This window comes from Nyctereutes procyonoides, unplaced genomic scaffold (assembly GCF_905146905.1).
Source record: "Nyctereutes procyonoides isolate TBG_1078 unplaced genomic scaffold, NYPRO_anot_genome, whole genome shotgun sequence".
In the NCBI taxonomy this organism is placed as follows: Eukaryota; Metazoa; Chordata; class Mammalia; order Carnivora; family Canidae; genus Nyctereutes; species Nyctereutes procyonoides.
The window spans coordinates 11,708,624-11,735,709 of NW_026575117.1; the positions used below are offsets into that span (position 1 = coordinate 11,708,624).

General features: G+C 43.6%; 1 protein-coding gene across 1 annotated transcript in view; it reads left to right on the forward strand.

Moving 5' to 3' along the window:
* Positions 1–616: 616 nt before the first annotated feature.
* ESRRG (estrogen related receptor gamma) overlaps positions 617–27,086 on the forward strand; it is a 617,883-nt gene continuing 591,413 nt past the window's right edge. The window contains exon 1 of the mRNA XM_055334262.1: positions 617–782. The gene's annotated coding sequence lies outside the window, so the exon portion shown is untranslated. The remainder of the gene's footprint in view (positions 783–27,086) is intronic.

The following is a 27,086-nucleotide window of genomic DNA, read 5'->3' on the forward strand; positions in this document are numbered from 1 at the left end:
GCCTGCACTCTAGGAACTCCTTTGTGCCTTCTGTACTCACCCTGTCGCACTTCCCTCCCAAACTCGGGGTAACCTAGATTCCCGTCTTGGCGTCAGAGGCAACCCCCAAATGCTGGCGGTTTTCTGCTTTCCTTCGGTCGCTCCAGTAATCCCCGGGGAACCCCGGCTCCGGGGTCCCCTCCCCCTCCCTGCTCCTGCAGCCCCCCGCCCCCGCCCCAGGAGCTCCGCTCTCCTGGGCCTTCGCCCTTCCTAGCTGGTACCTGCGGTGCCTAGCGGGGCGGTGGGGGGGGGGAGGGTGCGCAGCCAAGGTAGGCGGAAAAGGAGGGTCGAGGAGGCGGAGTGCCCCCGTTGCAAATAATAATAATAATAATAATAATAATAACAAAACTGCGGCAAAAGCCCATAAAATTAAATTCCACCTCCCTTTCCGATTTTGTCCCCTCCCAAACCCTGCCTAGCGAGTGGCGGGAGGGGTGGTCGGGTCGTCCCCGGAAAGGGGGGGCTGTGCGCAAGTTCACGCCCGCGCCTCCCATTTGTTAGTGGATTCCGTCTAAAAGTTCGCTATTTATAGGCTACACGCGGCAGCCCGACTCCCCGCGCCCGCTTTCCTGCGCGAAGTGCGAGAGGTGCCCGCGGCGCCGCAAGGCCCGTCCCGGCTGCGTCCCGTGATTTGTTTTGTGTTTCTTTCCGCCCTCCCACCGCAGGCAGCCGGGAAGAAGATCTCGGGGAGCCCCGAAGCCGCCCACTCGCAGTAGTTGGGAGAGGCTCTGCAGTCCGACCATGTGAGTCCGCGCTCGACCCCGCCGGGCGCACGCGGGGGCCAGACGCGGGGGAGGCGCTGGGGCTCCGCAGCGGCGCGCGCGCCCCTCGCGCTGTCCTGCGCCCCTGCCCCTGCCCCTGCGACCTCCAGCTCCGCCCTGCGCCCTACCCCCCCTGGGATTTCTCCCTTCTCCTTCCCTCTTTCCGTGCACCCCTGACTCTGCCCTGCTCCCAACTTCCAGCTGAGTTTGCATCTGGGCACAAAAAGAGACAGGACTGGCCTTTACGCGGGAGGCGGGGTGGGCCGGGCGTGCGCGTTTCATAAAGAAGGAAATTGTGTGGGGCCGGGGTGGGGGAGGGGCGCGGTGGAGCGGTCCCGGAGTGCGGCCCCGCGCGCCGGGGGAGGGGACCGGGAGCGTTGGCGTGCGGACCTCTCCGTCCGCCGAGGCACCGATCGCGGGATGGCAACCAAGTGCCCTGGAAGCCTCGCCGTTTGGGACCCTCCCTCTGCGATGCAGGGACAGATGTCTCCATCAAAATCTCGGAGCCGCCCCGGTAGAAAGGAGGGAAGGACGTGGGTACAGGATGACGCTCTCCGGGGAAATAGGGTCAGGGTCAGTTCCCTAAATGCAAGCAGAACTGGGCGCTGCGATGCCCCCCCCGCCCCCGCCCCCGCCCCCGCCCCCCTCCAGCGGCTGCGGACCGGGACTCGCTTGCGCAGACAGCGAAGGCGCAAGGAGATCGCGGCCGCGGTCCGTGGGCCTGGCCCTTGTCCTCTTTTTATGAATTCCGGAGCGTCGGACGATGCTTCGGTGTTTTAGAACTGACGTGTCAAGGGGGTGGGGAGCGGGGGGGGGGTCCCGGGCGAGGGGAGCGCTGGGCGCGCGTTTGTGGGGACGGCGGTGCGCCCCGAGCGCGGCCAGGCCGGCTTTCCCGCAGGCGCGCGGCGGCGGGCGGGAGACTCGCGCGTGCGGGTCCGACTGCCCCTCCCCTGCCCCCCGCCTCGGGAACGGAGGCACGACACGGGGGGGGGGGCGCGGGGATGGAGGAGGTTGTGACCGAAAATACCCCGCGGCTCGGTTCCGTTTGGCCGGAGGACGCAGAGCGGAACAGAGCTGGGGAGGAGTTAGGAGCCCTGGAGCGGAGAAGTGCAGGCTCGCCGCTCCCCGCGCGCCGGGCCGGTGCCCCCCCCCCCCCCCCCCCCCCCCCCGGCGCAACTTCTTACCCGCCTCCAACTCCTGCTGTCACAGTGGATGTCACCCTTGGAATCCCCCGTGCCCACGTCTCCAAAGCGCTCTGCCGTGTGGACGGACTGGTGGGGGCGGAGAGCCGGGACGGGTCCGTGGCAGTGCCCCGGAGAGGGGACCTCGCTGTCCAGCGGGTGTGCACCCCGAGATCCCCGAGCACAGAGATGGGGGAGGGGTCTGCCTGCCCCCAGCCCTCGTCGCCGCGTCACCCCCGAGCTGGCCCTGCAGGGACAGTCTGGTTCAGACAGGCCGGGGGCCGCCCCTACCTGGCTCGGAGCTGCCCGGATTCTCACCCCGGCGCGCCCCAAACAGCTTTCAGAAACTCAACTGCCAAGTTAAAAGCAGAAACAAGTTTCTGCTACTGTCCCCGGGCCTCTTGCGTTTGACATCCCTGGGTGGCTGTCAAACCTGAGGCCACTTTGTAGCAGAAAGTAGCGGCAGGGACCCGGAAATGTCCCCATTCGGGACCTGGGGGTGCGATGTCTTGGGATGTCCCTCCCCACCCCATTGCCGGAGTGTCAATGCCGCTGGGCTCTCCTGTCACGCACTTGTCTGCGCCTCTGCTCTTTCCACAAGTCGTAAGAGGAAATCAGGGAAGGAGAGAAAGGCATCAAAGAAAGGTGGAAGTTAGGAGGAAACGAGGAAAGGTGCGGTAAAGGGTCAGATATGGTCAAAAAGAGTGACCTCTCGCTGGCTGTTTTTCCTCCTTGTTCCCTTTGAAAAGAACAGGGAGAGCGATGGAACCAGCCCCAGCCAGTAAAGTCCGCTGCCCAAGGTCTGGGCCCCCCCCGGGCTCCTGGGCTCAGGGGCTCACGCCCAGACTTGATTTGAGCTTCTCAGCCTCCTCCATTCCTGACGCTCTCAGCCACCTTCAAATCCCCTGTCCCCAGTGCTCTAGGCCCCGCGTCACTCAGAAGCTGGGTGAAGATGGAAAAGGCGGAGCTGACTCCCTCCCCACCCTGGCGATTCTCCCTGGGACAGAATCTGGGGCCTGAAAGTGGACTCGGAGAGCCAGGCTTCTGGACTGTGCCCAAGAAAAGTGCTCACCCCAAGCCTTCTGCTGTTAGGAATTCTCAGAATCAGTAGGGCTTTTTCCCTGGTCTCTGATGGGATCTTAGAACTTGGCAGCTTCCTCGGCTTAGCAAAGTTAAATAAACTTGCCCTAAGCTCTGGCTTAGGTCCCTCCTGGGCCGCTGTGCTGAGGGATCCTAGTTCTCTCCAGGCTTCAGGTTTTTGGCTGTCCCACCCCTTCAGTGCTCTGCCTCTGCCTCCTGGCTGACCTCCAGGCCCCCACCCCACCCAGGCAGAGGGTCTGGATAGGGAGGACCCCAGATTCTCTACCAGAGGATGAATAGGCGTGACATTCCAGCACCCAGACAAAACTAGAGAGTGAACTTGGTGTGTGAAAGGAAGTGAGGGCAGAGAACCAGGAGGCCCGTTTGTCTCCAGATGTACTAGTGAACAGAAGAAACACCATTTGCCCCAGAACAGCTCATGTTTTCAAGGAACTCTGGGAAGTGACAGGATAAGGGACTGGTCTTTTAAAATGATTTGGGTCTGTGCCCTGTAAGCCATGGGATGAGGCCCTAAGCAGGGAAGCAGTACACCAGGATTTGGCAGAGGTGGCACCTGTGCCCCCCTGGGAGCAGCCTTGCCTTTCTCAAATGGTCTTAGGTCATGGTGATAAATGATGGTCACCATTTCACGAATAAGCAGTTGACAGTCCCTAAGTCGTGTCCTCGAGGTGGCATGAGCTCCTGGTCCAAGGAGGTGGAAAGATTAGCCTGACCCCTCCCCAGACCAAGAGAGTGTTCTGAGTCCTAAAACTTTCAGCAGCTGTGCCTGTCTCCTTCATCCCTTTCTCTCTACAGCAAAGCTGGGTCACCTGGGGACTACAATGGTGTTAGAACCAGCACCAGTTGCCTGTCACCCTTTCCCCAGCCAGAGCTTTGACTGGAAACATAAACTACCTTGCCGGATGTATGTGGATGGATGAAGGCAGTGGCCACTTTCCCTAAAAGCTGGAGCAGGTCCTCCTTTCCCTATCTTCCTGAGCAATCTTTCTTGGGTCAGAAGTCCCAGGACTCCCGCCATGGGATAATTCCTAAATCTATAGGTTCTCCCTCATAGAGATTTCTTTTACTATGAAGTGAGAGTTTAGAGGAGGGGGGGTACAGTCTCCTTCAGGACTCCACTTGATCATTAAATTTGCGCATATCTGGGAAAAGATCAGAGGCCTGAAAGAAAAATGGAGAAGGGGAATTTGGGAGAGCAGAAAGAAGACTCTGTTTGACAAGGAATTTCCAGTGACTCAGTGCTTTTCTCTTCTGTCTTCCCTACTTAACTTCATTCCCCCCCCCTCCCTTAAGTGAAGAAATAGAGCTCTGAGCTTCTGTGACTATTTTGGCTAAATGTTCAGATGTATACTCTGGCTGAGTGTTTTTAAAATTTGACCACTGAATACATGATGCTACCTGCAAAGTCTCCTGTGCACTCTTCTGTCTCAATTTTGTTTTTTTTTTAATTTTTTAAATTTTTTTTCTTTTTTTTTTTTCTGTCTCAATTTTGACCTAGAATATAAGCATTTGCTTTCATCACATTCTTGTTCACCCTCAACAGGTTGGTTTTAGTTTCTGGATTTCTCAAATTTCCTTACAATAACAGTACATGAACCAGATTTGTTCAGCTTCTACGAGACAGGATTATTCCCACCCCAATTCTCCAGGTAATTCTGGTTAAAACTGCCTTTGCTTTACACCTAAAGGAGACACATACTTGACATGAAAGTGAGTTTCTTTCTTTTAAACTTGAACTATTCAAATGTTTGCCACCCCCCCCCCACCTTCTGCCTATTTGGAATAAACCTGGCCATATTAACATTCAAATAGTTCCGTCATAAAAGGTAAACATGACTTTTTAATATAGAAATTTTCTTTGAGACTTAAGAAAAAAATCATGGTTTGTGTTAAAAATATGATTTCAGGAAATTGTATCTTTGAATTCATTGGCAACTAGATTTCTTTTAGGAACTTTCCGTATAACTTTGTCATGCTTCTTTACAGTTATATCCTTTAACGTTCAACTGCTTAACCAGCATATATTCAAATGGGATTTTTTTTTTCAGCTTAAAGTTTTTTTCAACATTTTCCATTGTATAACCTAGTTGACAGGAAAGTTTGCAGGATGGAAAAATGAAGTTTGAAGCAAATAATATATTCTTGTGATTCATTTATATAATATTTAACCAACATTCTAATAGTAAAAAAAGATATTTGTTTGTGGGAGAAAATGCATGTGTTCTTTTTGAGGGAGGTTTACTGGATAATTAGTTTTTTCCTAATGTTCTTTGCTTTTTCTATTAGATATATCAGTGTTCCTAATTCATTTATCTCTTGTAAATTAACAAAACATACAAATTACTGACTTATGATAAATCATAACCCTCCCCTTACCAGAGCCATCAATATTCTATTATTTCAAATTAAACATTTTATTATAACTTAGAAGGGAGAAGGTTCCCACATTTATTCATTAATCAGTATTGGCCAAATTGGCTAAACTATTTTTTTTTTTGGCTAAACTATTGATAAGACACTTTTGGACATGGAGATGTAACATCAGAAGATAAATTTCTACTGGCAAACTGACAAACCAAAAATACCATTCAGGAGCAAAGGGCTAATGATAAATGGCATAGTGAAATAAATGGAATAAGGACAACTTGTCAGCCACTGATCTTCTACATTCAGCACGTCACTCCTTAATACCGTTTGGGTGATACACTGTGTGAAATTACTTTGTATGGGAAGAAGTTTCTTGGTTCTTCTACTGGGGGTCCAAGCCAGTATTTTTTTTAAGAGATAAAATTTCAGCTATCATAACATTAAATGTTTAAGCCATTTTAAAGTGCATATTGTAACTCCATTTTACTAGATCTACAATGATGTGCAATCAACACCACTATGTTAAGTTCATTTTTATCACCTGTAGCCATGAAGTAATCCCCCCATCCCCTACTCCTCTCAATCCTGGCAGCCACTTATCTGCATTTGGCTTATATGGATTTGCTTGCTGTGGACATTTTATAATTGAGGTCATTTAACATTGGACCTTTTGTGTCTCGCTTCTTTCACTTAGCATAATGCTGTCAGGGTTCATCCATGTAGCATGCGTCAGTGTTTCATTCCTCTTTATGGCTGAATAATACTGGATTTTATGGATATACCACATTTTATTTATATATACTTCTCAGTTGATGGACATTTGTGTTGTTGCACTTTTTGGCTATTATGACTATCCATATACAGGTTTTGCTTGAAAGTATGTTTTCAGATTTGTCGAGTATAGTCAAATTCTTGGGCCATACCATAATTCTGCGTTGAACTTTTTGAGGAATCCCCATACCGCTTTCCACACTGGCTGCATAGTCATACAGTCCTATCAGAAACATCTGCGGATTCTAGTTTCTTTACATCTTCACCAATATTTATTTCATTTTTTAAAAATTATACTAGTAGGCGTTGATGGTATCTCACTGTGGTTCTAGTTTGCATATCCATAATGACTAGGGGTGCTGAATATCTTTTCATGTGCTTATTGGCCATTTCGATATCTTCTTTGGAGAAATGACCACGCACTGTCTTTCCTCATTTTTTAATTGGGTTGCTTGTCTTTTTGTTGTTGAACTGTAAGAGTACTTTATATATTCTGAGTATTAGAACCAGGTATATGACTTACAAATATTTATATTTTCTCCCATTCTCTGAGTTTTTCACTTTCTTTTTTAAAAAGATTTATTTATTTGTTTATTCATAAGAGACAGGGAGAGAGAGGCAGAGCCACAGGCAGAGAGAGAAACAGGCTTCATGCCGGGAGCCCGACGCGGGACTCGATCCCGGGACTCCAGGATCATGCCTTCAGCCGAAGGCAGACATTCAACCACCGAGCCACCCAGGAGTCCCTCTCTCTCTTTTTTTTTTTCTTTTCTCTTCTTTTATTTTTTAAGAATTATTTATTTATTTTAGAGAGAGAGAGCAAGCACCACAAGCAGGGGAAGTGGCAGAGGGAGAGAAGCAGACCCCTGCTGAGCACAGAGCCATAGGTGAGGCTTGATCTCAGGAGCCATGAGATCAAGACCTGAGCCCAAATCAAGAGTTGGAACACCGAGGCACCCCTGGGTTTTTCATTTTCTTGATAATGCCCCACAATTCATAAACATTTTGAATTTGTAGGAAGTCCAATTTAGCAGTAGTTATTTTTAACAGTAAGTGCTTTTCTCATCCATGAGAAGACTCAGATTTAAACACAACACGAATATTTAAAACTCTAAACCCTAAAAAAGAGAAGACTTCTGTAGTGCCCAGATAACAACTTTGTGAAATGCAGGTTATCAGGCACTACATAAAGTAACTGTTGTTGTTCAAGACAAGGAAACATCTATGGCTACATTGACCTTTTTCTTCAAAGAAGTCCTGAGTTATTCAGATAAGCTGTCTACCCTGCTGAATGAGATCTTTTATCCCAAGAAGACAGTAGTTGTTTTTTAAAAAAAATTATCATTATCAAATTCATCTACCAAGAAATTCTAAACAGTCTCTTCTGTTTAAATAACATTAAGGATCTGCCTTAAACCAACAACAACCAGGAAAATCAAAGGAAAGATTGACAGAGTGTTCCTAACTTAGCAGTTTCTACACATAGGCCTGTATTTGTAAAGTCCCCAGGAGAAAGGTCTTGGAGGCAGAGAAAAGAGAAACTAAAATGCAATTTTAGAAGCAAAAATGAATAAAAAGGGGAGGAATATAAATACGCATTATTGAATGTAAAGGTTTTGCTTATGATTTCACTTTGGCTGCTTTGGAGTAATTAATGTATAGGTTAAAAATAACCAGACAGTGGTTTGAAGCAGGTCTTTTTTTTTTTATTTCATTATTTAGTTAGTAAGAAGGCTTACGGTGAACACTGAGACGTCTCTGATTCTGTCCATTAGAAGTCTTGGACCAGCTTTTCTACATCTGTCCTTTTATGGAATTTATGGAATATGCTATTGGGTAAATCACTAGACACTTTTTTTTTCAAAGATTTTATTTATTTATTCATGAGACACACACACACAGAGAGAGAGAGAGAGAGAGAGAGAGGCAGAGACACAGGTAGAGGGAGAAGCAGACTCCATGCAGGGAGCCTGATGTGGGACTCGATCCCGGGTCCCCAGGATCACACCCTGGGCTGAAGGCGGCGCTAAACCACTGAGCAACCCGGGCTGCCCGACTAGACACTTCCTAAGTGTGCATGCCCTGCGTTCTGCATGAGTAGCTTGCATGGCTGTCATCCTGAACAGCCCTGAAAGATCCTGTTGGAAACTATTACCTTGCATACAGGGCAATACATTCATCCACCACTTATGGTGGGGAAAAGATGGGATAATAAATGTGAAAATTATAAGGCGTTTTGAAGTTTAACTGTGAGCTTCCGTGTTTATGTGGCACTTGCAATGTGCCACGTATTGTCCAAGATTTATTTATTTATTTTTTAGATTTTTTATTTATTTATTTATGATAGTCACAGAGAGAGAGAGAGAGAGAGGCAGAGACACAGGCAGAGGGAGAAGCAGGCTCCATGCACCGGGAGCCCGACGTGGGATTCAATCCCGGGTCTCCAGGATCGCGCCCTGGGCCAAAGGCAGGCGCCAAACCGCTGCGCCACCCAGGGATCCCTCCAAGATTTAATAAATATTAGAAAGTTAAGTTCTCGAACAACCTATGAGGTTGATACGATTCCTTTCTCCCCATTTTACAGATGAGAACACTAAGCATAAAGTTTTCATATAACTTTCCCAAGGTCATGTAGCTGATAAGTGCCAGAGTTAAATTTTGAACCTGGGCAGTCTGCCTGGAGAGTCTGTGATCTTACTACTGCTTAATGCTGCTGACATCTAAAATCTAGAGATTTCTGGTGAAAATCGGAGTCTCTGAATTACTTGCTACAGTAAATATTTATTGAATACCTATTATATGCCCAGCTTCTCTGGAAACATTGGAAGATCTAGGGCTGCCAGGACTGCATTACGTGTTCTCTGATGGCAGTAGTTAGCAGAGGGCCAGCTGTCACTGCCGTCTTTTGATGGGGTCACGAAACCAGGCTTGATTCATTTACTGGCTTACCTGCATGAGCCCTGTAAGGAATCACCTTTGTTACTTGCTAACAGGAGACACAGACAAGGAAAGTAGATCACAACCAGAACATGCAGCACGAAGGCAATGACAAACATAGAAAATAAATATCGCGGCATGAATTCAGGTTTCCAAGCTCTCTTGCTGCTATCCTTCAGCACAGGTCAATGAGCCGACAAAATTTATTAGGTATATCCACTGAATGCTTGAGCTGTGGGATAAGCACTTAAAATTTAAAAGTTTAAAATCAGAAGGGCAAATACAGACAACACCAAAAAAATGATGACTAATATATATAGAAAGTACAGTAATACATCCACTAGTTGGAAATTTTTAATAATGAGTCTCAGGCAGAGATTTTTCAGTCATCGAGCTTGCTGCCTTATTTTGTAAAGAAAAGATAAATAACAAGCAATATTGGATCAATGCCAGAGGGCAGGCTTCAGAATATACCGCAAAGTTAGGAAACAATTGACAGCGTCTCTAGTGTTTTCAGAGGATTCTTGTAAGATGATTGAGCAGTTTTCACAGCAATTACCCCGAGTGCTACAGGCTCCAGAAGAGTCTTCAGAATGGAGAGAGAATTAAATACGCGGAGTACTGTATTATCATTATGTATATTCCATTGCCTTGTACTTCTTGAACAATGATTAATTATTATTAATGAAGATACTTGATAAGCAAGAACCATCTCTGTAAATACATAGACACCAGCCAAAGAGTTTACTCTAGCTGTTAACTCACTTAAGAGTGAAGAGTCCACTCTGGGAAGGTCTGGTAACAAGCGGAGGAAAGATTTGAACATTCTGTGTGTTGTGGCCAGTGTCACATAGCTTGGCTCTTGCCATGATTTGGCTAATTACTGTGTCCATAGGCATGAGCCGAATGTTCTGAGGGACGCTTTGCCAGGTTGACTGATACGGGTGCATACAGTATTGGTCCAACTCTCTTGGGTCTATCTTTAAATAATCAGCAGAAAATCTTTCTGTGTTGAGCACTTGCTGTGATAGAGTTTGTTTAATATCATAGAACTTTAAAATAACTGTGAACTTACTGATTTGTTAAACAATGTGAATACCTGCTAGGTTTCAGGGCAGAGTTTCATAAATGCTTTCCCCTTATCCACTGCTGTGAGGTGGGTGGGTAGGAGCTAGATACATAGGCTATCAAATGTATTAAGAGTCCCACAGAGAGGGAAGCGAAGCTGAGAGACCCCTGCCATGGCCACACGAGTAGTGGAGATGCAGATCTGGGCCTCCAACAGGCCTCTGATTCCAAGTCAAGGACTCCTCTTCCACAGTGTCTCTTGGTCAGCATTTCTCAAAGTACATTCCACCTCAAAAACCTATGTCAGAATGACCTAGGATATTTGTGTGAAATGTGGAGTCCTGGGCTCCTCTAGAAATACTGAATTCTCAGGACTTGCATTTTAAACGTTCCCCTCAGTAGATTTTTATAGGCAGTGAATTTGAAATGTATGGTCAGGTTCATTTGATACAAAGAGAAGATAGTTTGAGAGCAAAGGAGAAGTTTTCTGACCGCAAACCATAAATACCCGTGTACTCTTAACAGTAACCTCACAAACTGGGATTTGACTATGAGATTCAAAGTGATCTTCCTATTTGGGACGGTTGTCCTTTGGACTATTCCATAGAGATGTGAATAGTTTTATAAGGTGTGTTCTGTGGGACCCTACTTCCACGGGATATTCATTGCTTCATCAAATATTTATTAAAGTATCCAGTACTATGTTAAGCACTTGAGGAACAGCAGTTGAAGAAAACAGGGTGGACTCTGACTTCAGGGGACCCACAGCCCATTGAGGAAAGACGTTAATAAGTGTTTTGCCCCAGGGCACCTGTGTGGCTCAGTCGGTTGAGCAGTTGAGCGGCTGCTCCAGGCTCAGGTCATGATCTCTCTGGGTCTGGGATGCGGGGTGACCCTCCCTGCTCAGTGGGGAAGCCTGCTTCTTCCTCTCCTTCTGCCAACCCCCCATACTCTCTCTCTTTCTTTATCTTTCTCAAATAAACCAATAAATAAAATCCTAAAAAAAAAAATAATAATAAGTGTTTTGCCCCAGAAGCTTTCATGTAGACAAATTTGGGTTCAATAGGTTTCTTCACAGTTGGACATGTCAGAGCCTTCAATATACTAATATGTGCTATGAATATCTGAGAGAGGACAGTTGTTTTTGATGCTTTCCAGACTTATCACAGGATCCTTCATATACAGAACAACTCATAGGTTTTGGAATCTCACTCTGCTTACGCATTTCAGGGAGATCCTATCGCCCCTTTACGCCGCACCCCTGAAGGCCCAAATCTGTGGCACTGGTATAGATTTGGAGTGTATCTTAACAATGGAATCTCACTGCATCTCCACCCCCTCCCCCAAGGTAGTTTTGTTCTGATATTCCAATGAGCTCTGGGACAAGCAATGGGCAGACTTTAGTCAAAAACTAGTGTCTAGGAATTAGGTCAGCTTTAGGCTGCCTTTGGAGTTGGACTGCATAATGAATTTGAACATAGAGTGGATCTTTGGATATATCTCTGCTCTCTCCAGCTGGGGGGAGTAGGGTTAGAAGGATTGCTTCAGGTTCCTTCAGGGATTCTGAGGCCATGTGGGAGCATCAGGTGTGAAAGAGTAGTGCTAGTGGGGAATCACACGCCAGTCTCCTTACATGGAAAACTGCGTGTTGTTTAAGGAACACCCAGCCTTTGATTAGGTGCCTGTGATCAGATTATTTGCCGAGAAAGACCTGCCTACCTGCCTATGCATTGTCTACTTTTACCAGGATGGTTGTTGGGAAATGGGAACTATAGGCAATTTCAGTAGATCACCTAACGTCCAATCACTTCAGTTTTCTTTTTTCTTCTTTCTCTGAGGCAGTAGCTAGATCCAAACAGAACAAGATGACTTGGCAACTTCTCATATAACTCAGAGAGGTGTGTTCACCTGAGGGACGGATTTCAATAGTTTGGTTGTTGACATTTATCAGATTACCCAGAGAATGGCCACATCATCACCTTGACTCATGCTTGTGGAGAGTTCTTAAAGAAGCCTCTTCAGAATTGTTTGTTTTTCTTAGCTATGATAATATTTAAAGATCTGTTGCTTTATTGTTCGTTAAGTACGTGCTTTATTCATAAAGACGTTTTAGCACACAGGCTTCCTGATGGATATACAAAAGTGAAATAAAGAAATGTAGCAGTATCCCAGTAATTCACATAGTTATCACTTGACTATATAAACCCTTGAAACAAAGTGTGTCTTTCCCTCTTTCTAGAGTTGCCTGAATAAATGTTCAGTTTTTCACTCTTTGAGGAGACCCCAGATCTCTACGTGTTGGCCTCTTAAGTTCAAGGTCTAAATTCAGTTTACTTCTTAATCACTGTGGAGAGGAATTACACGCAGTTGTTGGCTTCAGGGAGCTTGTCATAAGCTTGGAGGTAGTGAGGAAGGGTGAGTACAGACGTTGTTATAATAGCAAACAAATGTCTGATAAATGTTAAATGAAAAATTCATAAGTATGATGATGGTGGTTCAAAGGAATTTAATGACCATGAAGAATTACAGAAAGCAGATTTCTGGAGATTGCTTTGAGATTGGTCTTTAAAAATGGATAGAAGTAGAATTTTTGTAAAAGAGAAAAAAGATATGCTTAGGGTTTTTTATGTAAAGACAAGAATGTGAATAAAGGCATGAAAATTGGAAAATATAAGGCCTATTTGGGACACAGAGGTGTATTTAGGATGGAGGGAGGGGGGGAAGATATGGGGAAGAGGGTAGCTCTAACAGTATTGAGAGTCCTTTATATATGATGCACTTTTAGGTGTATTATCCATTTGTTTCTGCTTTACGTCTTCAATATAGTGAAGATGAGGCCATTGTTCATCAAGATTTGTGTACCATTTCCAACATGTAGTGTTTCTGCCAGGAAGTTACTGCCTAGGGGGTAGTACATTGCCCACATCCCTTTGCATTTAGTTTGGGCCAAATGTTTGTTTTCAACAGTGAAGTATGCAGTAACCTTCTGGCCGATGTGGTTTGGAAACCTGTAAACAAAGGATTTCAAGATCCTAGGGGAGAAGGAGTTACTGGATGGAGGAGCCTGGGTCCTCTTTGTATGCAATTGGACTTCACATAAATAAGAAATAAATTTCTTGGTGTTAAGCTACTGAGATGTGGAGATCTAACTTTATAGCAGCTAGTTATCTTAATACAGACACTGTTACAGGTTTATATAATATAGGCACATAGATGTAACTTATTCAAAATCCCATAAATAATAATAAGTGAGGCCAGGATACAAATCCAGGTCTGTCTTCAGAGTGCTTCTTCTTCTTTTTTTTTTAATCCTATTCCCATGGCTTTAACTACTATCTGTATGCTAATAGATATGAGTTCTCCATTGTTTGTCCACAGTTCTTTTTGGGGGTCCAGACTGAGGTAGGCAGTTGCCTACTGGATTTCTCTACTTGAAAGTGTGCATAAATAATACACACTTAAGACTCCATTACACAATGTATTAAATAAGTTAAAAAAAAAAAGATATCCCCCAGAATAAGTGTTTTTGATGAAATGCTTGGTCTGGCCTATCTCCTTCATTGACCCATTGTGTCTTCCCGTGGTGTTTTCCTGCTAACTGGACTCCTGGTTATCTTGAAAAAATCCAGGACAAGCAATTTCCTTTTAAGCAGATGACACAGAGGTTGTATATTTGGGCTCCTGTTCTACGGTCAAAAATTAAGTCATGTGAACATACGGAGGCTAAACAGTGTGGTCAGTAGTAGGTGGTTATGTGCTTAACTGAAACCATATTAGATGAAAGACGAGAAGGACGTTGGAAGACAGCCATCATTCTGGCATGAAGGCCCTCAAATATTAAGCCTCATTGGGTTTAGAAACACACTCACCTATCTAGCCAAGCTGAGTTCTCATCTTCTGCTCCCTAACATGGTGAATGGCCATACAACCTCCCAGATGCCCAGAGACCAGAGTAGTGTATACTTTGACTTTTTCTTTTACCTTATTCCTCCATTATCAGTCATTTTCATCTCTTAAATATCTTTTGAAGCTGCCTGTTCGACTTAATCCCCTAGTACTGTCTTGGTTTGTGGCTTTATCATCTCTCACATAGACTCCTAGGATGGCCTCCTACCTGGTCACCCTGTCTCCAATATCAACCTATCAAGGACATCCTTCACACTACCATGAGAGTGATTTTTCTAAAATGCAAATCTGATGATCATTTTACACCCTTTTTACAACCCTTCAGTGATTTCCCATGGCAAAAGTCCAAATTGCTTTGCAGAGCACAAAAGGCCCTCTGTGGTTTAGTCCCTGAGTCTCTCCAGCCTCATTTCTGACACTTTACTGTTCCCCTCCTCAAACAGATCACACCCACTGCTTCAGTTATACTGAGCTATGTCAGACTGTTTCGTTTCTTTGTGTCTCCGTTCGTGTGTTCCTTCTGCCTAATGAATCATTATATACTTTTTTAACACCCGACACAGCTGACACCTTGTCTGTGGCACATCCCAACTTTCTCTAGGCAAAGTTCATCACTTTCTTTGTATTTTAATTTATTCTATGGATTTTATGGACTATCTGTCCCTTTTAGGCATTGTGCTGAGCATTGGATGTGATGGGGAGAAAGAGATACGGTCCCTGCCCTTGTGGGGTTTATAGTCTAATGGCAGCAAACACACATAAAATTACAACTGTGATAAATAACTATGAAAAGCAAAAAAGGACACAATTATTAGCCCATAGTAGGAGAATCTGACTTGGTAAGGGAGTACAAGAGAGATTTTCACTGAGGAAGTGTGCTTAGGTGGAAATGGAATGACAAATTCACCAGGTGAGAGAAATGAATTGTAGGCAGAGGTAACAGCGTGCATGAAACCTTTATGTTAGGAAGGAATTTGGGATCCCTGGGTGGCGCAGCGGTTTAGCGCCTGCCTTTGGCCCAGGGCGCGATCCTGGAGACCAGGGATTGAATCCCACGTCAGGCTCCCGGTGCATGGAGCCTGCTTCTCCCTCTGCCTGTGTCTCTGTCTCTCTCTCTCTCTCTCTGACTATCATAAATAAGTAAAAATTTAAAAAAAAAAGGAAGGAATTTGGGATTCTAGGAGAGGAAAAGGTTTCCTCTTGATACTCTTGGAATTCCTGAGTGGGTCTGAAAATTAAACTGACAAAGACAGATGAACAGGAGGAAATTGCACACATTTATTTAATGGAAGTTTCCTGTGACATGGGAACCTTCCCAAAGAAATGAAGACCCAAAGAAATGGCTAAACGTGAATGTTTTTGTGCTAGATTTGAGTGGAAAGCTATGGAAAGATATGACAAGGCTAAGAGGATGAGCTAAGTATAGTAAGCTAGGGGAGAAAAAAACAACACCTGCTCATTTAGATTCTTCCTAGGGTCCCTCCATCTTTGAGGCAAGAGTGTTCCCTTCCCATGCATGGAGAGAGGGCACCTCTCACATGAGAGTTCTATGATCTGCTTCAGGGGAGAAACATGGGCGTCTCCCTGACCTTCCTGCTGCTTCTGCTTGCTCAGATCCTTCGGCTTAAAATATTCAACATGCCAAGATACCATATTTTGGGGGTAGCGTGTCCTGACCCCCATCAGAATATATGAAGGGATTGACTAAAGACCAGGTTCAGTGGGAATGAGGTATAGAATGAAGCCAGAGGAGTAACTAGGGGCTAGATACTGAAGAACCTCATAAGCTGTGTTAAGGAGGAGTCTCTTTATTCTAAAAGGAGTGGAAACCCATTCAAAATGAGAAAGAGAAGATCATGATCAGGATTATTGTTTTTTGTTTTTTTTTTTAAAGAATTCATCCTGGCTACTGGGTGAAGAATGAGTTTAAGAGTGAGCTGAGTAGGTAATGCTAGACTTGTTAGTTCAAGTAAGAGACACAGATCTATTGAATTAGGAGTGTGATAATAGGGATGACAAAATTCATATTTAGGATTAGGTATGGCGGATGAGGAAAAAGTGGTAATGAAGGCTGGTCCCTGTGTTCCTGGGTGAATGATAAAGCCAGTCATGGGGATAAAGAACACCACAAGAACACTAGTTTGGGCAGAATTTGAACATAAGGTACCCTGGGGATATCGAGGAGGAGTCATTTCACTGTATATTAAGTGTACTTCTAATACTTCACATATACTGTATTGTAATTACTTTTGTGTGTGTTTCTTTTTATTGAATTGAACTTTTCAAAGGAATGGAGCAGCATTTACATTATTAATAATATTCATTTTTGGGTCCCCAGTACCTATTACTATAATTTATACATAATACTTTCCCAGTAAATGTTGGTGAACAAATGATCTCACTGACCCCTCCCCCCAAGCCCACACAGTGCCTCCCACATCACTAATAAGGGCAAGAAAACACTGAAAAGGCAAGTTGGCCCTCCGTTGTAGAGTGTTTTCAATCCCTGGCCAGAAGTTACATTACGACACAACATGTAATTAAGCCTTAAGTTTACATTCACTTTCCAATGCAACCTTTGTTTCAAATAATGCTTCTGTTATTTTTAAAACCATATAATGTTTACTCAAGGGACATTGCCTCCTAAGCAAATCAAAGCCAGCCAAGCTACAAGAAAAGCACAGAGATCATACTTGGAAAATGAACTATGTCTTTATGTTGTGGGACAAAATGAAATTAAAGTGAATCTACTGGAAGAGGGTTGGCCGATACAAAAGAAGTGCACCAGGCCTATGTATTTTTTTCATTCTCTTTCTTTTTATTTTATATTGGAGGTTAGCATTCAGTCATTAGGGCAGATCCGGAGAGAGATTCAGACATTTACATGGTCCACTGCTGGGTCATTTTCACAGCATGGATCTGAAGGGATTCATGCAGGAGGGCTACCACCATTTCTTGGAGTCAGAGTGATAAAACAATATTTTGAATCTGTCGAATTTACTATGAGCCACACAAACAGCCTCTATCAAGAATGAAATGAAGCCAACTCTATAAATGCCCTGGATCGTGTTTGGGATGTGAGCCCCCTAAAATTGTCTCGTACAAGGCTTGAAGGTTTGAACTGTTGGTGCATGCTGGTGTGTGGTGCAGTTTCACTTTAAGTAACACAGACTGGAACGAGAATTTTTCATACTCTAGTCCTGAAATTGGATAAATCATCTCTTATTGTTTTATTAAGAATCTATACAGGGATCCCTGGGTGGCGCAGCAGTTTAGCGCCTGCCTTTGGCCCAGGGCGCGATCCTGGAGACCCGGGATCGAATCCCACGTCGGGCTCCCGGTGCATGGAGCCTGCTTCTCCCTCTGCCTATGTCTCTGCCTCTCTCTCTCTCTCTCTGTGTGACTATCATAAATAAATAAAAATTAAAAAAAAAGAGTCTATACAGTTGACCCTTGAACAACACAGGTTTGAACTGTGTAGGTTCATTTTTCAAAGATAAACCTGATACAGTTTTGTAAATGTATTTTCTCTTATGATTTTCTTAACATTTTCTTTTCTCTAGCGTACTTTATTGTGGGAATACAGTGTATAATACATATACTGTACAAAGTATGTGTAAATTGTATTATCAGTAAGACTTCTGGTCAGTAGTAGGCAATGAGTAGTTAGGTTTATGGGGAGTCAAAGGTTATATGTAGATTTTTGACATTTGGGGGTTGGTGTCCCTCACCCCCATGTTGTTCAAACATCAACTGTATTTCTTAAGGCCCTATGCTATCTTACCCCCACATGAAATCGCCATATAACTGGAACCAAAGTGTGTATTTTTTCCCTTCCTATGCATTTTTGTGTGTTTCATTTGATTTCTTTGTAAGGTTGTAGGACCCTTATCTAATGTGAGCAGAGGGGACAGTGGTTGGCTTGAAGAAATCCAAGGTTTTCCTGTAGATGTTAATGATGAGAATCAGAATAGAATATCATGTGACCGAGGGTCCAATCTTAACAATTTTAATGACTGGCTATGGTAAACGTGACCAAATACAGCTACGGACTCTAAGGCCAGGTCTACACAGTGCAAAGTGTAGAGTTGGGAACTCTCCAGTAATTTCAGGTCACAAAGTTGGCCAAGCCGATTAAGGTCTTAGAACTGTTGGTGTTCACATTAAGAAGTTTAGTAGAGTAGGTAAGAGCCCAAAATCCAGAATCAGACTGCTTGGGTTCATTTCCTCCCTTAGCTACTTCCTAATAGTATAACCTTGGTCCTCCAGCTATCCTTAATTCTTTGTCTCTCAGTTTTCCCACATTAAGATGAGCTTGTAATTCAGTTACTAAACAGGGGTATTGGGAGAATTAAAGCTATTAATATAAGTAAGATGCTTTGAATAGGGCCTGGCACACAGTCAGTGCTAAATAATGTCTACCTATTGTTAGGAAGATTCTTAAGATGTGGGCTTTGCAGAGACAAAAATTTGTGAAAGCAAGGTCCATGCAACTTTTGGTGAAATGTAAAAAGTTTTGAACTTTTTAGTGAAGTATTAACTATACATCATCTGCTTGACCTTTGAAAGTGAATTATTTTAGAGACTGCTTTCCATACATGCTCTCTGAAAGTACTACAAGTATCAAAAAATATTCCAGAGAAGTTGAAGATATGGGTGTCATTTAGTGAAGGGTAAGGGCGTCAAGACAGTTCAGTTTGGTGAAGAGAAAGCCAAATGGAATTTACCTGGCTTGACTTGGAAATGGGTTTATTAACAATTATAATGATATCAACTGCTTATGGAGTGTTTACTATTTTACAAGAACTTTAATTTCACTTAATTCATTAATTTTGCTTAATTTTTAAAAAGAATTTATTTGAGATAGAGAGCCAGAGCATAAGTGAGAAGAGGGGCAGAGGGAGAGGGATAGATGCAGACTCTCCACTAAGCAGGGAAACCAATGTGGGGCTCCATCCCAGTACTCTGGGATCATGACTTGTGCTGAAGTCAGAAGCTTAACCAACTGAACCATGTAGGCACCCCTAATTTTGCTTAAGTTTCAAAATACTTAATTTCATTTAATTACCACAAAATTTCACAAAGTATTATCTCCATTTTATATATAGGTAAATTGAGGCTAGGAGAGGTAATGCATCTTTCTAAAGTTCCAAAGCTGTTTAATACCAGAATCTGGATTTGAACCCAGTTATGATAAACTGCAAAGCCAGTATTTTTTTTTAAATATAAGATTTTTTTTTGAAGATTTTATTTATTTATTCATGAGAGACACAGGCAGAAGGAGAAGCAGGCTCCACTCAGAGAACCTGACGTGGGACTCGATCCCAGGTCTCCAGGATCACAACCTGGGCTGCAGGCGGCGCTAAACCGCTTTGCCACCAGGGCTCCCCAAAAGCCAGTATTTTTAACTGCTATGATTTATTTCTCTCTCAATGCTGTTATATATATTAATAAGGATTGTCAGTATGGTACTTAAAGCACTTTAAAGGCCCTATGAGTAGGGTGCCTGGGTGGTTCAGTTGGTTAAGTGACCAACTCTTGATTTCAGCTCAGGTCTTGATCTCAGGGTCATGAGATGGAGCCCCACGTCAGGCCCTGTGTCAGGTACTGCATCAGGTATAAAGCCTGCTTGGGATTCTCTCTCCCTCTACCTCTCCCTCCATTCCCTCTCTAAAAGAAAAGAAAAAAAGGAAGCCGTATGAGTTAAACATTCTATAAGTCCTAATTTTACAGGTAGGAAAATGGAGGCTTAATGGAGTCGATTGACTTTCCCAGGATGATTCAGTTACTGCATACCCCATTTGGAAGCATCCAAATTTTCTAATTTATCCACAACCATCCAGCACTAGACTTGCTTGCCAATTCCATATTTACCATCGACCCAGTGGGCTGATGGAGGGAGAGAGAGACTCGGCAGAAACAGCAGTGGAAGAATGGTTCAAGGAGGGGGGCAGGGAGCAAGGATGTGGGGAGAAATGTAGAACCATAACTATCCTGCATTGTCTCTGCAGGGTTTTCACATTCTCCATAATATGACTGACTCCTTTTATTTTCTGTCTTTTATTAATGATGTCAAAATTATAACAGAAAATATTTAAGTTAGACCTTAAGAATATTCTAAGTGTGTAGGTGTTAGATTCTAAGGAGTTATTGAGAACTTCTTTCCCCATAGGTTTGTAATACCTGATGATTATCCTATGTCATAGAATGCTGTATTTTAAGTAAGCATCATTAGGGTCAGAACATTCAGCTTTTTTTAAAAAAAAAGATTTTACTTATTTGAGAGAGACAGAGCATAAGTGGACAGAGGGGCAGAGGCCTAGGGAGAGGGAGAAGCAGACTCCTTACTGAGCAGGGAGCCCGATGTGGGTCTTGATCCCAGGACAGTGGGATCATGACCTGCACCAAAGGCAGCCGCTTAACCGACTGAGCCACCCAGGTGCCCTAACCTTCAGCTTTTTGATAAATATTGTCAGCAGGTCCAATAGATATTGCATGAGTTAACTCATTTCTTTAAACACAGCAAGCAAATCATGATTATACTCTAATTGGGAACTTGCCAATGAGATGACAACCAGAGTTAGGATCTGCCAGCAATCACTGCTATCTGTGGTAATAGCTTTATATGTACATTCTTCTCAAGATAATTAAGATATTTGTATCCAGAAAATGGAAAAGTACCTATCCCAATATATTTTATCTATAACACCTACATAGAATGCAGCCTTTTTTTGAAAGAGAGAGAGAGAGAGAGAGAGAGAATCTTAAGCTATGGGGGGTCTAAGATCTTAAGCTCTGGGGCTTGATCTCATGACCCTGAGATCATGAGCTAAGCCAAAAATCAAGAGTCAGATGCTCAACCGACTGAGCCACCGGGGCAGCCCAAGAATGCAGATGCTTTAACAGGTAGAGTGTGAGATCAGAATCTTGGGGGGGGGGACCTCTATTAATAAATCTTTCATTCAATCTTTCTTCCTGTTTCCACTTATACCAAAAAGTACCATTGAGAAATACCCCCATGGATTGGAAATTAGCCTGCTACCAATTTGTTCATTCATTCACTTATTCATTAAATATATATCAAAAAGCTGTCACATATTAGATACCATTCCAGGTGCTGGGGAGTGAATGAAACAGACAAAAGTTTGTGAGTTCGTGGAGCTTATATTTAGTACAGAGACAGTTGGTAAACAATATGAGTAGGTAAATATATAGGATATAAGATCATTGTAAGTGCTATGAAGAAAAAAAAGGGAAGGGGATATAAAATATTTTGGGGGTGAAATTTAGATCCGGTGGACAAGGAAGGCATCTATGAGAAAGTGAGTTTTGAGTGCAGATGTGAAGGAAATGGGAAAGCCAACCTTACGGGTTTCTGAGGGAAGAGCATTTCAGGCAGAGGGAATAGCAATGATAGAGGCGCTGTGGGAGGATCAGGCCTGGCATGTTTGCACAAGGACAGTGCCTCTGGCACATTGTGATTAAGAGGATGAGGTGCATCAGAGAAGTTCTGGGGTAGAGGGTTCACAGATTCTGTGGGGCCCCATAGGTCAGAGTTTACAGACTTTGACTACCTATCATGCCCAAAGCAGGTGAGTGTGGGCAGATGGGGAGGAGCTAGTTTGGAACACACTAGGATGAGACTGTTTTCATTTCAATTGACTTTTATCAAATACCAGCCACATGGCATGCACTGTGCTATACTCTGGAGGCCCAAAGAAGAAAGAGAAATATATTTCCCTCAAGTTATTCAGTCTAGTAGAGAAGATAGAAAGGTTTAGAACACTTAAAAATGGTGCACTCTAGACTTCCTTCTGTCAAGGGAGACCTCCACAGGTATGGCCTGGCCACGTTTTTCCTAGAAGCTGAGGGAAGGCTCACAGTGATACATCATGAGGCCCCTCTCACTCAGCAGGGTGGAGTGACTGCTCATTTCCACACTTCCCCACCTGCATCACATCTCTCCAGAGAAGAGAAGATACAGTTAGCTAACCAACATTTTAGGTCGCCATGCACAAGTGACAGTGTATCCCAACCTTGAAAATGTTCTTGAAAAGTTGTAGATAAGTTGAAATTGGGTCCCAGTAAGCTATATTCAGGGTGAATTCCAAGCCATCAGTAATGCCAATAAACCCATGACTTATCTTGTGAAATGAAAAACACCTCACATTGTTGCAGTAAGGCTAAAGTTTTTCACCCTGCTAAGTAAGAGATAGCCGTAATTAGACACCTCGGTCTGGGAGAACTAATTGCTTTCAGCCTTGCCCAAATTGCTGCGTAGCAAGAGTATAAGATCTTTCTGGCTGACAGGCTAGTACTGCCTCTGCATCCAGGTCAGGGGCACATTGATTATTTTCTTCTCCATTATTCCCAGTTGTTTTCTCCTACTTAGCACTTATTTACAGTTTCATACATCAAACTTGCAGGAAGCTTGAAATTTTAACAATTTTTCTTTTCGGGGTGCTGTGTAAGGAAAGATTTCTGATCGGCGTGGTGAGCCTTATCTTTAAATATTGTTAGAGCTGCCACTCTCTTAGTCCAAATTCTGAAAGGGAGGAGTAGCAAAGGAATTTCAGACATCTTTAATCAACCACAGTTTGCCCTCTAGTAACAAACTAATTATATTCTTCCCAAATGAAAAATACTCTCATTCCGTCCCAAGGCCCCCAAAGACTTTTCCCACTGTAGCATTTGTGTAAAGGTCAGGATTTTGTCATTGAAATTAGATCCACACATGGATGGGGTTTCCCAGAGGGCAGTTCCTTGAAAATGGTTTTTCTTAATCTGAAGGCCTGTGAACTAAAGAGATCAGTTACCGCCCCACCCATGTTCACTGCTCAATAGATAGTGATGTGCAGGGTTGAGAGAATGGCTGTGCACACTCACATTCAAAGCAGGGAAGGAGAACTAGGAGGTACATGCAAGTTACTGATCCATAGCAGTTCTGAAATCCAGCAGGTCACATCCAGTCTCGCTGTGTGAGAATGATCTTTTGAGGGTATGATCTCTACCCTTTGCTATCTTGGTTCCACCTTTGAATCAGCCTTCTGTGGAAAAAAAAAAAAAAGGCCCACATTGGCAACTGGTAGAGGGTTGGGAGTTTAAAGCTCTCTTTTCATTTTGTGTTGTTTGTCTTAACCCTTCTACTGATACAATTTTCTAAAAACATATGGGTTTTCCGTGACTTATTGACATTTACTCTGTTAGTCGAAAGTCTCACCTACGTACCCTCCAAGACACATCCTTCTTGGTCTTGAGTCATGTATGAGGCGAAAAACACCTCAGGTGCTTAGAAGTTCTGTTGTTTAACAGGGAAAGTTTATGAAACTTGCTTTTGGAACCTTAGAAAGCCCTCTTTAGAGCTGAAAATTTCAGAGCTCCAATTGCTCTGAGTTCTTAACACAGAGACACGATTAAGCGTTTCTGGTTAGAGAGTCCTTTTCTGAGAGACTAGAAATGAGAAACTGTTCCTTTTGAAACCCAGGAAATCCTAGATCTAAACTCCACTGAAAAAATCAACAGTGTTTTCTTTAATCCATTTTTGTCTTCTTGAATTTTATTAGAGGTGGCTAGAAGAAGCCAGATAGCACTTTTCAACAATCTCCCCGGAAATCTTATTCATAATCCTCAAGATCATTAGGTACTCTGTTTTTTTTCCCCTTGTTTTCTACATCATTATAAGCAAGAGTTTGATGACTGCTCTGCCCATATTTAATTCAGGTACCTTTATCTGCAGCCTCCCACACATTCTCGTATGTCCTGGTTTCACAAGGCCCTTCCAGCTTTCACTATCCATCTTCTGGAGGCCCTAACAGCCAACGTTTGCTACTTGGTCCCAAAGCCAGTGCAACACATCTTCGATTTTTTAGACAGAATATCACTTCTGGAAACAAATTTGACTCTAGTTATATATGGCTATATATGGTGACTTAAAACCATCACTTTATTTTGGTCATAGTTTTGTGGATCTGGAATTTGGAAAGAGCTTGGCTGTTGAGTTGGTGCTTGGGGTCTCTTCCAAAGTCTCAGTCAGATGTTGGCTAGGGCTGTGGTTACCTGACATAGCTAGACTCCAAAGGGTCACTCATGTGGCTGGCAGTTGATGCTGGCAGTTGACGCTGGCTATTGTCTGGGAGCTCAGGTGGGGCTGCCAACCTGAGCATCTGTATGTGGCTTCTTCTTGTGCCCTGGCATCTCACAGTATAGCGGCTCCATTCTAAGAGGGAATTTCTTGACAGAGAATGTTCCAAGAGATCCAGATAGTGGCTGCATAGTTTCTTATGATTGAGCTTTCAAAGTCCCAGAATGTCATTTTTGATGAATTCTAACAGCTCAAGTTTAATGGGTGGATCTACTATCTTTTCAGTAAGAGAAAGAACAAATAATTTGTGGCCATCTTTAATTTTCCACATTGATTTTCAGAGCCCTCCCAAACTACCACACTTTTGGGGAGATACTGGTGACATGTGTGCTTTCTGAGAGCCAGTATCTGAAAATTTGGGAGCTTGTTCAGGGAAATCTGTGGTCCAAAGGAGGTGCATAAATAATTCCAATCCTGAGAAGTCATCTTGCGAGAAGATTTTGGCCTGAAAAAGTAAGTTGATGGAATCTTGTGAAGCTTTTCAAGATGTGTTCTTTCTTCTGTGGCTCATTCCTATTTCCAATAGTTTGAATGCCATGGACTAATCTGCACATACATTTTGAAATCGTGTGAATCCTTGTCAGAATGGCCCATTTGTTAACTTCAGCTGGACAGTCCATCCTATTTTATAGTCTTCACCAGGACTCGGTGACCTTTTAACAGTAGTGTATCAAAGCCTTGACCTTTTGTTTTGGAGAGCCAGGTGCTAAGAAGGCTGGAGTGGTAAAGCATTGTGGTTATATCCCATGTGTGAGGGGGTGTGGCAGGCTCCTGAGCTCATAAAGGCTCAATAACTCTCAAGGTGTATGTTGGAGGGGTTGGAAGTAGGCAGCCCAGGGCACTTTCAGTAAGCCTTTATCTTTGTCAGACTTTGTGCCATCTTGGGTTCCTGGTCCCAAGTGACTGAGTTCTATCCTACCTCTTAAAGATGACCTAACCCTAGAATACTTTTATGTATGGCTGCATACTTGGAGCAAACAATAAAGGAAACTTAGGACTTTTCTCAAGCAAGTTGGACATTTGACCTCTAACCCTCAGTGGTTTAAAAAAAAAAAGACATGAATGGAAGCAGGGCTGACTCTAATAGGGATGAGATGAAAGCTAGGAGTCACTTGGGAAAAATTCAAGATCAGCTGCATGCAATGGCTTGAAAACTGAGAAATCACAGCAAAAATCAAAGGCAGTGATTCCCATGATCAGCAATAAGCTAGGTTTGGAGGATGAGATGAAGAAAGAGGCAAACGGGCAGATGTTTGTTGTGATTATGAGCAAGGTGAAGTTCTGTGAGATCAGGAGGGCAACGTGGTGAAAAGCAATCACATTTTGGAAGGCCAAATTGACAAGTTTAGGTGGTTTCCATACCACAAGTGTGGTATAGTGGTTTTATCTCACTCTGATCAACTGATAATTGCTTTTCAGAGTGCTACATCGAGAGCAAGTCAGGCCATGTTTGGTTTGCGTGTGAAAGGGTGCCATGATGTCTGCCACAAATGCCAAAACTGGGTGGTATTGGCAGCCTAGGTGCCATGTGGTTGTCATCTGTGGCCAAGCTGATGAAGAGGAGCCTGCACCTCCTCTGAACTTCAGGGTGTGGTTTTGGAAAGAAAGCTTTCTAGTGAGCAACAAAGTAGGCTAGATCAAGTGGCTTGCAATTAGAAACTAATTAAACAGGAATGACTTACCCCTTAAAAAGGTCACAGTTCATGTTTCTCAACTTACAGACCCTTTATGATGAGTTCTAGAAGCCAGAAATGAAAACTTCTCAGAGTTTACTAACATCAGAGGTATTCATGAACTATGGCCATTCAACCACTGGCCTTTGGGATTTTTTTGACCCTTTCTTCCACTGATGTTTTTAACTTTGCTAACCTCACCTGTCTCTGTCCCCCAGCTTTTTCTTGAACATTGGATGACTTTGGACTCCTTCATCTAAAGCACTTGATTCCCTCTGCTATGAGGGCAGGTGGATGAAAGCAACCTCCTGTAACCCTCAGGGGTGTGTCTGGTGATATGGGGAAATGTGTAGTTTAAGAAACTACGTTAAGCATGTTTTGATATGGCACCTGGCGAGAGTATCCCATTCTACCACCGTTAAAAATTGAGCATGTTTGCTGTTCCCAGGCTCCTTTGATGATATATCCAGAACTACTGGGTGTTTCATCTAGTTCAGTCCGGAATATAAGCAAGCAAACATATCTGAATGCATTTGACTGTGAGGAAAAGAAAAAAGACCTTGGCCTTGTACTTCTTGCCTGGGCTTAAGATGGTCTCTGGATCTGCACCTGTAGGTGTTGAAAAGGAGTATATGGAACAGAGCGTAGAGTTTGTAGCCAATTTCCTTTGCATTTTTGCTCAATACCATATGAAGTAGCCTTGTATGGCATCTAAATGAAAGGAAATTCCTATTCTATGCCATGAAGTTCTCTTGGAACCTTTTCTTTTTTTAAAAGATAGTATTTATTTGAGATAAAATGAGAGAGCATAAGCAGGTGGAAGGGGAGAGGGAGACAGAGAAGCAGACTTCCTTCTGAGCAGGGAGCCCCGACTTGGGACTTGATCCCAGGACCCTGGGATCATGACCTGAGCAAAGGCAGATGCTTAACTGACTGAACCACCCAGGTGCCCCTCTTGGAATATTTTCTCCACTAGTTCATACACATTCATTTTTGGACACCTGGGTGGGAAAATCAAGCTGATGCTCAGCTCTTGTGCATTTGCTATTGTCCCAAATCTGCCTGCTGGGTATAATATCCTTGTCTTTTAGACTATCACATTGCATTTTGGGGTATAGACTAGTAGATATCATATGCCTGT